The 11260-nt window shown below is 58.6% G+C and overlaps 1 protein-coding gene across 1 annotated transcript in view; it reads right to left on the reverse strand.

Annotated features, from left to right (window-relative positions):
- LOC128851474 (cleavage and polyadenylation specificity factor subunit 1-like) overlaps positions 1-10642 on the reverse strand; it is a 53177-nt gene extending 42535 nt beyond the window's left edge. Inside the window, exon 1 of the mRNA XM_054060568.1 lies at positions 10634-10642. The gene's annotated coding sequence lies outside the window, so the exon portion shown is untranslated. The remainder of the gene's footprint in view (positions 1-10633) is intronic.
- Between the last annotated feature and the right edge of the window lie 618 nt (positions 10643-11260).

The raw sequence follows: 11260 nt of genomic DNA on the forward strand, positions 1-11260 counted from the left end.
ACTTTTTCCCCCCAAACCTCCACTTTTTCCCCCAAACCTCCACTTTTTCCACCCCAAAACCTCCACTTTTTCCCCCAAACCTCCACTTTTTCCCCCAAACCTCCACTTTTTCCCCCAAACCTCCACTTTTTCCCCCAAACCTCCACTTTTTCCCCTCAAACCTCCACTTTTCCACCCCAAAACCTCCACTTTTTCCCCCAAACCTCCACTTTTCCACCCCAAAACCTCCACTTTTTCTCCCAAAACCTCCACTTTTCCACCCCAAAACCTCCACTTTTTCCCCCAAACCTCCACTTTTTCCCCCAAACCTCCACTTTTTCCCCCAAACCTCCACTTTTTCCCCCAAACCTCCACTTTTTCCCCAAAACCTCCACTTTTCCACCCCAAAACCTCCACTTTTTCCCCAAAACCTCCACTTTTCCACCCCAAAACCTCCACTTTTTCCCCCAAACCTCCACTTTTCCACCCCAAAACCTCCACTTTTTCCCCCAAACCTCCACTTTTTCCCCCAAAACCTCCACTTTTCCACCCCAAAACCTCCACTTTTCCACCCCAAAACCTCCACTTTTCCACCCCAAAACCTCCACTTTTCCCCCCAAAACCTCCACTTTTCCACCCCAAAACCTCCACTTTTTCACCCCAAAACCTCCACTTTTCCACCCCAAAACCTCCACTTTTCCACCCCAAAACCTCCACTTTTTCTCCCAAACCTCCACTTTTTCCCCCAAACCTCCACATTTCCACCCCAAAACCTCCACTTTTTCCCCCAAACCTCCACTTTTTCCCCCAAACCTCCACTTTTCCACCCCAAAACCTCCACTTTTCCACCCCCAAACCTCCACATTTCCACCCCAAAACCTCCACTTTTTCTCCCAAATCTCCACTTTTCCACCCCAAAACCTCCACTTTTTCTCCCCAAACCTCCACTTTTCCACCCCAAAACCTCCACTTTTTCTCCCCAAATCTCCACTTTTCCACCCCAAAACCTCCACTTTTTCTCCCCAAACCTCCACTTTTCCACCCCAAAACCTCCACTTTTTCCCCCAAACCTCCACTTTTCCACCCCAAAACCTCCACTTTTTCCCCCAAACCTCCACTTTTTCCCCCAAAACCTCCACTTTTCCACCCCAAAACCTCCACTTTTTCCCCCAAACCTCCACTTTTCCACCCCAAAACCTCCACTTTTTCCCCCAAACCTCCACTTTTCCCCCAAACTCTTTCTTTTTCCCCCACATTTCTCCCCTAAACCCCCACTTTTTTCTTCAAACACCTCCACTTCCACCCAAACACTCTTTTTCCCCAAAAAAACCCTTTTTCCCCCCAAACGCGATTTTCCCCCCAAAACTCTCACTTTTCCCCCTAAAACCCCCACAGTTCCCCCTCAAAAACCTCCGCTTTTTCCCCAAACCCAACTTTTCCTCCCCAAACCCGATTTTCTCCCCAAACTCCCTCATTTCTCTCCTCAAACCTCACTTTTTCCCCAAAAATCTCACATTTTTTCCCCAAAATCTCCACTTTTCCCCCCAAACCCTCCACTTTTCCCGCCAACCCCCCACGTTTCTCCCCACCCCCCCCCCACGTTTCCCCCAAAACGCCCCATTTCCGCCCCTCCCTCTTTTCCCCTCACCCCTCGCTCTCCCACCCGCCCCCCCATTCCTTCCGGCGCCCCCAAAAACCCCTTATTTCACCCCAAAAGCCGCCCTCCAGCCCCTTACCCCACGCTCCGAGCGCGCCTCCGGAAGTGCAACCACCGAATCACCGGAAGTAGCGGGATAGAGCGGCAACGCGCGGGAGCCGCTCTGTGACCGGGGCCGCCGATACCACAGAGACAGAGCCCAAGTGGCTCCAAACAGCGGCCGCTGCGATCCTCCCAGAGGCCGGAAGTGGCGCTAGAGCGGCAGCGCGGGGGCCGCTCTGTCAGAGGAGCTGCTGCCACAGAGACGGCGGGTCCTCCAGCGGGGAGCGGGACTCGAACCTGCGCCCCATAGCGCGGCGTATGGGGGCCCCGCGCCCTATAGCGCCCCACAGAGACTCTGTAGCGCCCCGTAGAGACCTATAGCGCACTATGGATATCCTGCAGCGCCCCACAGGGACCCTATAGAGCCCCATACGGACCCCATAGCGCCCCATAGAGACCCTATAGCGCCCCATAGGGACCCCATAGCGCCCCATAGGGACCCTATAGCGCCCCATAGAGGCCGTATAGAGCCCCATAGGGACCCCATAGCGCCCCATAGGGACCCTATAGTGCCCCATAGGGTCACCACAGCACCACATAAAAGACCCCATAGAGACCCCATAGCGCCCCATAAAGACTCCATAGAGCCCCATAGTGACCCTATAGCGCCCTATAGAGACCCTGTTGTGCCCCATAGAGCCCCATAGAGACTCCATAGTAACCCATAGAGACCCCATAGTGCCCCATAGAGACTCTCCAGCACCCCATAATGGCCCTGTAGTGTCCCATAGAGACCCCCTAGCGCCCCATAGACCCCACAGTGCCCCATAGAGACCCCCTAGCGCCCCATAGACCCCACAGTGCCCCATAGAGACCCCCTAGCGCCCCATAAGGACCCCACAGTGCCCCATAGAGACCCCCTAGCGCCCCATAAGGACCCCACAGTGCCCCATAGACCCTATAGTGCCCCATAGAGACCCCATGGTGCCCCATAGAGAATCTATAGTGCCACATAGAGACCCATAGCGACCCATAGACTCCACAGTGCCCCACAGAGAATCCATAGTGACCCATAGAAACCCTCTAGCGCCCCATAGAGACTCCAGTGCCCCATAGAGACTCCACAGTGACCCCGTAGTGCCCCATAGCGAGCCCACAGTGCCCCATAGAGACCCCATAGAGACCCTCGAGCACCCCATAATGGCCCTGTAATGTTCCATGGAGACCCTATAGCGCCCCATAAGGACCCCACAGTGCCCCACAGAGACCCCATAGCGCCCCATAGAGACTCCACAGTGCCCCACAGAGAATCCATAGTGAGCCATAGAGACCCCGTAGTGCCCCATAGAGACCCGATAGTGCCCCATAGAGACCCTCTAGCAACCCATAGAGACCCCATAGCACCCCATAGAGACCCATTGAGACTCACAGTGCCCCATAGTGCCCCATTGAGACCCCATAGTGCCCCATAGAGAGCCCACAGTGCCCCATAGAGAGCCCACAGTGCCCCATAAGGACCCCACAGTGCCCCATAAGGACCCCACAGTGCCCCACAGACTCCATAACAACCCACAGCTCCCCATAGAGACCCCCTAACGCCCCATAGAGACCCTATAGCGCCCCATAGGGACACAGCCCCCCCGTGCCCCACAGACAGAGCCGGGTTCCATCTCCTGCCCCACATCTTTATTGGTTCCAGGTGTGGGTCTGTCCGTTGGTCCATCCGTGTGTCTGTCCATGGGTCCATCTGTGGGTCTGTCCGTGGGTCAGCGGTGGGTCTGTCTGTGGGTCCATCCGTGGGTCCGTCCATTTGTCTGTCCGTGGGTCTGTCCATGGGTCAGCGGTGGGTCCGTCTGTGGGTCTGTCCGTGGGTCAGTCCGTGGGTCCGTCTGTGGGTCCGTCCGTGGGTCTGTGGGTCCGTCTGTGGGTCTGTCCATGGGTCTGTGGGTCCGTCCGTCGGTCTGTCCATGGGTCCGTCTGTGGGTCTGTAGATCCATCTGTGGGTCTGTGAGTCAGCAGTGGGTCTGTGGGTCCGTCCGTGGGTCTGTGGGTCCGTCTGTGGGTCCATCTGTGGGTCCGTCCGTGGGTCTGTGGGTCCGTCCGTGGGTCTGTGGGTCCGTCTGTGGGTCTGTCCATGAGTCTGTGGGTCCGTCCGTCGGTCTGTCCATGGGTCCGTCCGTGGGTCTGTGGGTCCATCTGTGGGTCTGTGGGTCAGCAGTGGGTCTGTGGGTCCGTCCGTGGGTCTGTGGGTCCGTCTGTGGGTCTGTCCATGGGTCTGTGGGTCCATCCGTCGGTCTGTAGGTCAGCAGTGGGTCTGTGGGTCCGTCCGTGGGTCTGTCCGTGGGTCTGTGGGTCAGCAGTGGATCTGTGGTTCCGTCTGTCGGTCCGTCCATGGGTCTGTGGTTCCGTCCATCAGTTTGTCCATGGGTCCGTGGGTCTGTGGGTCAGCGGTGGGTCTGTGGTTCCGTCTATCGGTCCGTCCGTGGGTCTGTGTGTCCGTCCGTGGTTCCGTCCGCGTTTCCGCCCGTGGGTCAGCGGTGCGCGAGGCCGTCCTCGTAGAGGCTGAGGCCGAGCAGCAGCGCCCAGGCCACCGCCAGCCCCGCGCTGTGCAGCACCAACAGCGCCCACGGCCCCGGAGGGCCCTCGACGCGCAGCCCCGACACCTGCAACGCACCGCAACACCGCAACGCTCGCGCTGCCCCTCCGATTCCTTCCGGCGCCCCCAAAACCCCCACATTTCACCCCAAAACCCGCCCTCCAGCCCCTCACCCCACGCTCCGAGAGTGCCTCCGGAAGTGCAACCACAGAATCGCCGGAAGTGGTGGGATAGAGCGGCAACGCGGGGGAGCCGCTCTGTGACCGGGGCCGCCGCTACCACAGAGACGGAGCCCAAGTGGCTCCAAACAGCGGCCGCCGCGACACCTCCAGAGGCCGGAAGTGGCGCTAGAGCGGCAGCGCGGGGGCCGCTCTGTCAGAGGAGCCGCGGCCACAGAGACGGCGGGTCCTCCAGCGGGGAGCGGGACTCGAACCTGCGCCCCATAGCGCAGCGTATGGGGGCCCCGCGCCCTATAGCGGCCCTATAGCGCCCCACAGCGCCCCATAGGGACCCCATAGTGCCCCATAGAGACCCCATAGTGCCCCATACGGACCCTATAGGGACCCCACAGCGGCCCATACAGACCCCATAGGGACCCCACAGAGCCCCATATGGACCCCACAGAGCCCCATATGGACCCCACAGAGCCCCATATGGACCCCATAGCGCCCCATAGGGACCCTATAGCGCCCCACAGAGACCCCATAGGGACCCCACAGAGCCCCATATGGACCCCATAGTGCCCCATAGGGACCCTATAGCGCCCCATAGAGACCCCATAGGGACCCCACAGAGCCCCATATGGACCCCATAGCGCCCGATAGGGACCCTATAGCGCCCCATAGAGACCCCATAGGGACCCCACAGAGCCCCATATGGACCCCATAGCGCCATAGAGACCCTATAGGGACCCCATAGCGCCCCCATAGGGACCCCACAGAGCTCCATACGGACCCTATAGCGCCCCATAGGGACCCTATAGCGCCCCACAGAGACCCCATAGGGACCCCACAGAGCCCCATATGGACCCCATAGCGCCCCATAGGGACCCTATAGCGCCCCACAGAGACCCCATAGGGACCCCACAGAGCCCCATACGGACCCCATAGCGCCCCATAGGGACCCCATAGGGACCCCACAGAGCCCCATATGGACCCCATAGTGCCCCATATGGACCCCATAGCGCCCCATAGTGCCCCATAGGGACCCCCTCAACATGCAGCCACACACAGTGACACACGGGGCACATGCAGTGCACACGCAACGGTGCACAGTGTGACCCTCCCGCACACGTATGACAAGGCGTGTCCTAAGCGTGTCCTAAGCGTGTCCTAAGTGTGTCCTAAGCGTGTTCTAAGTGTGTCCTAAGCATATCTTAAGCATGTGCTGACCATGTTCCAAGTGTGTCCTAAGCGTGTCCTAAGCATGTTCTAAGCATGTCCTAAGCGTGTCCTAAGCATGTTCTAAGCGTGTTCTAAGCGTGTCCTAAGCGTGTTCTCAGCGTGTCCTAAGCGTATCCTAACAGTGTCCTAAGCGAGTTCCGAGCGTGTCCTAAGTGTGTGCTAAGCGTGTCCTAAGGATGTCCTAAGCGTGTTCCGAGCGTGTTCTAAGCATGTTCTAAGCGTGTCCTACGCGTGTCCTAAGCGTGTTCTAAGCATATCCTAACAGTGTCCTAAGCGTGTGCTAAGCGCGTTCCGAGTGTGCCCTAAGCGTGTCCTAAGCGTGTCCTAAGCGTGTTCCGAGCGTGTCCTAAGTGTGTTCCAAGCATGTTCTAAGCGTGTTCTAAGCGTGTTCTAAGCGTGTTCCGAGCGTGTCCTAAGCGTGTTCTAAGCGTGTCCTAAGCGTGTTCTAAGCATATTCTAAACCTGTCCTAAGCGTGTCCTAAGCGTGTCCTAAGTGTGTCCTAAGCGTGTTCTGTGTTCCGACCGTGTCCTAAGCATGTTCTGTGTTCCGAGCGTGTCCTAAGCGTGTCCTAAGCGTGTTCTGTGTTCCGAGCGTGTCCTAAGCGTGTCCTAAGCGTGTTCTAAGCATGTTCTAAGCGTGTTCCGACCGTGTCCTAAGCGTGTTCTAAGCGTGTCCTAAGCGTGTTCTAAGCATAGTCTAAACCTGTCCTAAGCGTGTCCTAAGCGTGTTCCGAGCGTGTCCTAAGTGTGTTCCAAGCGTGTCCTAAGCGTGTTCCAAGCGTGTTCTGAGCGTATTCCAAGCGTATCCTAAGCGTGTTCTAAGCATGTTCCAAGCGTGTTCCGAGCATGTCCTAAGCATGTTCTTAGCATGTTCTAAACCTGTCCTAAGCATGTTCTAAGCATGTTCTAAGCGTGTGCTAAGCGTGTTCCCAGTGTGTCCTAAGCGTGTCCTAAGCGTGTTCTAAGCATGTCCTAAGCGTGTTCCGAGCGTGTCCTAAGCGTGTTCTAAGCATGTTCTAAACCTGTCCTAAGCATGTTCTAAGCGTGTCCTAAGCGTGTGCTAAGCGTGTTCCCAGTGTGTCCTAAGCGTGTCCTAAGCGTGTTCCGAGTGTGTCCTAAGCGTATCCTAAGCGTGTTCCGAGTGTGTCCTAAGCGTGTTCTAAGCGTGTCCTAAGCGTGTTCCAAGTGTATCCTAAGCGTGTTCTAAGCGTGTTCCGAGCGTGTTCCGAGCTTGTCCTAAGCGTGTTCTAAGCGTGTTCCGAGCGTGTCCAAAGTGTGTCCTAAGCATGTTCCAAGCGTATCCTAAGCGTGTTCTAAGCGTGTCCTAAGCGTGTTCTAAGCGTGTTCCGAGCGTGTTCCGAGCATGTCCTAAGCGTGTCCTAAGCGTGTTCTGAGCGTGTTCCAAGCGTGTCCTAAGTGTGTTCTGAGCGTGTTCCGAGCGTGTCCTAAGCATGTCCTTAGTGTGTCCTAAGCGTGTCCTAAGCGTGTTCTAAGCGTGTCCTATGCGTGTCCTAAAAGTGTCCTAAGCGTGTTCCAAGCATGTTCTGAACGTGTTCTAAGCGTGTTCTAAGCGTCACCCCAATCCCTCCCGCACACGTGTGACAAAGCACTGGGATGGGAGCTCTGGGGGCACTGGATTGGGGGGCTCTGGGGTTACTGGGAGCACTGGGATTGGGTTACTGGGAGCACTGGGCTGGGGGTCTCTGGGGGTTCCTGGGAGCACTGGGCTGGGGGTTCCTGGGGGTTCCTGGGGGTTACTGGGGGTTACTGGGGGTTACTGGTGTTACTGGTCAGACTGGTTCCTCACCATGCGGGCGAGGCCGAGGTGCAGGAGCACTCCACTGGCAGTTACTGGGGTTACTGGGAGCACTGGGATTGGGGTTCCTGGGGTTCCTGGGGTTCCTGGGAGCACTGGTCTGGGGTTACTGGGGGTTACTGGGGGTTACTGGTGTTACTGGTCAGACTGGTTCCGTACCATGCGGACAAGGCCGAGGTGCAGGAGCACTCCACTGGCGGTTACTGGGGTTACTGGGAGCACTGGGAGCACTGGATTGGGGGGCTCTGGGGGTTCCTGGGAGCACTGGGATTGGGTTACTGGGGTTCCTGGGGTTACTGGGGGTTACTGGGGGTTACTGGTGTTACTGGTCAGACTGGTTCCGTACCATGCGGGCGAGGCTGAGGTGCAGGAGCACTCCACTGGCAGTTACTGGGGTTACTGGGAGCACTGGGCTGGGGGGCTCTGGGGTTACTGGGAGCACTGGGATTTGGGTTACTGGGGGCACTGAGATTGGGGTTACTGGGAGCACTGGGATGAGGGGCTCTGGGGTTACTGGGAGCACTGGGATTGGGATTACTGGGAGCACTGGGCTGGGGGTCTCTGGGGTTCCTGGGGTTCCTGGGGTTCCTGGGAGCACTGGGATTGGGTTACTGGGGTTACTGGGGTTACTGGGAGCACTGGGATTGGGTTACTGGGGTTACTGGGGTTACTGGGGTTCCTGGGAGCACTGGGATTGGGTTACTGGGGTTACTGGGGTTACTGGGAGCACTGCTCTGGGGTTACTGGGGGTTACTGGTGTTACTGGTCAGACTGGTTCCTCACCATGCGGGCGAGGCCGAGGCGCAGGAGGAGTCCACTGGCAGTTACTGGGGTTACTGGGAGCACTGGGATTGGGGTTCCTGGGAGCACTGGGTGGGGGCACTGGGCGCACTGGGATTGGGGCTACTGGGAGAACTGGGCTGAGGGGCTCTGGGGTTACTGGGAGCACTGGGATTTGGGTTACTGGAGGCACTGAGATTGGGGTTACTGGGAGCACTGGGCTGGGGGGCTCTGGGGTTACTGGGAGCACTGGGATTGGAGTTACTGGGAGCACTGGGATTGGGTTACTGGGAGCACTGGGACTGGGGTTACTGGGAGCACTGGGCTGGGGGCTCCTGGGAGCACTGGGATGAGGTTACTGGGAGCACTGGGATTGGGGGCACTGGGAGCACTGGGTTCGGTTGCTCTGGGGTTCCTGGGAGCACTGGGATTGGGTTACTGGGGTTACTGGTGTTACTGGTCAGACTGGTTCCTCACCATGCGGGCGAGGCCGAGGTGCAGGAGGAGTCCGGCGGCAGTTACTGGGGTTACTGGGAGCACTGGGATGGGGGTTCCTGGGAGCACTGGGTGGGGGCACTGGGCGCACTGGGATTGGGGCTACTGGGAGAACTGGGCTGAGGGGCTCTGGGGTTACTGGGAGCACTGGGATTTGGGTTACTGGAGGCACTGAGATTGGGGTTACTGGGAGCACTGGGCTGGGGGTCTCTGGGGTTACTGGGAGCACTGGGATTGGGGTTACTGGGAGCACTGAGATTGGGGTTACTGGGAGCACTGGGATGAGGCGCTCTGGGGTTACTGGGAGCACTGGGATTGGGGTCTCTGGGGTTCCTGGGGTTCCTGGGAGCACTGGGATTGGGTTACTGGGGTTACTGGGGGTTCCTGGGGGTTACTGGGGGTTACTGGGGGTTACTGGTGGTTACTGGTCAGACTGGTTCCGTACCATGCGGGCGAGGCCGAGGTGCAGGAGCACTCCACTGGCAGTTACTGGGGTTACTGGGAGCACTGGGATTGGGGTCTCTGGGGTTCCTGGGGTTCCTGGGGTTCCTGGGAGCACTGGGATTGGGTTCCTGGGGGTTACTGGTGGTTACTGGTCAGACTGGTTCCTCACCATGCGGGCGAGGCCGAGGTGCAGGAGCACTCCACTGGCAGTTACTGGGGTTACTGGGAGCACTGGGATTGGGGTTCCTGGGAGCACTGGGATTGGGGTTACTGGGAGCACTGGGATTGAGGGTACTGGGAGCACTGGGATTGGGGTTACTGGGAGCACTGGGATTGGGCTACTGAGAGCACTGGGATTGGGGTTACTGGGAGCACTGGTATGGGGTTACTGGGAGCACTGTTATTGAGGGCTCTGGGGTTCCTGGGAGCACTGGGATTGGGGTTACTGGGGTTACTGGGAACACTGGTCTGGGGGTCTCTGGGGTTCCTGGGGTTACTGGGAGCACTGGGACTGGGGTTACTGGGAGCACTGAGATTGGGAGCACTGGGAGCACTGGGATGAGGAGCTCTGGGGTTACTGGGGTTACTGGGAGCACTGGGCTGTGGGGCTCTGGGGTTCCTGGGGTTACTGGGAGCACTGGGATTGGGGTCTCTGGGAGCACTGGGTTGGGGGGCTCTGGGGTTCCTGGGAGCACTGGGATTTGGGGCACTGGGGTTACTGGGAGCACTGGGCTGGGGGGCTCTGGGGTTACTGGGGTTACTGGGGTTACTGGGAGCACTGGGATTGGGGTCTCTGGGGTTCCTGGGGTTCCTGGGAGCACTGGTCTGGGGTTCCTGGGGTTCCTGGGGGTTACTGGTGGTTACTGGTCAGACTGGTTCCTCACCATGCGGGCGAGGCCGAGGTGCAGGAGCACTCCACTGGCAGTTACTGGGGTTACTGGGAGCACTGGGATTGGGGTCTCTGGGGTTCCCGGGGTTCCTGGGGTTCCTGGGAGCACTGGGATTGGGTTCCTGGGGTTCCTGGGAGCACTGCTCTGGGGTTCCTGGGGTTACTGGTGTTACTGGTCAGACTGGTTCCTCACCATGCGGGCGAGGCCGAGGTGCAGGAGCACTCCACTGGCAGTTACTGGGGTTACTGGGAGCACTGGGATTGGGGTCTCTGGGGTTCCTGGGGTTCCTGGGAGCACTGGGATTGGGTTCCTGGGGGTTACTGGTGGTTACTGGTCAGACTGGTTCCTCACCATGCGGGCGAGGCCGAGGTGCAGGAGGAGTCCGGCGGCGGTGGCTGCGATCCAGCGCTGCGCTCCGGGCGCCGCTCCGGCCGCGAGGCCCACGTAGAGCCCCGGCAGCACCGGAACCGCCGACACCAACAGCACCGCCCGACGGCGCCGCCGCGACCTCAACACCGACAGAGACCCTGCGGGGGACCCCAAAACTGAACCCCCAAACTGAACCCCCAAACTGAACCCCAAAACTGAACCCCCAAACTGAACCCCAAAACAGCAAAGCAGAGGCCCCCGTAGAGCCCCGGCAGCACCGGAACCGCCGACACCAACAGCACCGCCCGACGGCGCCGCCGCGACCCCAACACCGACAGAGACCCTGCGGGGGACCCCCAAAATGTGACCCCCAAACTGAACCCCCAAAATGAACCCCAAAAATGAACCCCAAACTGAACCCCAAAACTGAGCCCCAAAACTGAGCCCCAAAACTGAACCCCCAAACAGCCCCTGAACCCCAAAACAGAACCCCCAAACTGAACCCCAAAACTGAACCCCCAAACTGAACCCCAAAAACTGAACCCCAAAACTGAACCCCCAAAACTGAACCCCCAAACTGAACCCCAAAACTGAACCCCAAAACTGAACCACCAAAAACAGCCCCAAAATAGCAGCACAGAGACTGAACCCCAAAACTGAACCCCAAAACTGAACCCCCAAAGAGCCCCTGAACCCCAAAACAGAACCCCAAAACTGAACTCCGAAACTGAGCCACCAAAACAGTCCCTGAGCCCCAAAACAGAACCCCAAAACTGAGCCCCAAAACAG

The sequence above is a fragment of the Cuculus canorus genome, chromosome 2 (assembly GCF_017976375.1).
Source record: "Cuculus canorus isolate bCucCan1 chromosome 2, bCucCan1.pri, whole genome shotgun sequence".
Classification (NCBI taxonomy): Eukaryota; Metazoa; Chordata; class Aves; order Cuculiformes; family Cuculidae; genus Cuculus; species Cuculus canorus.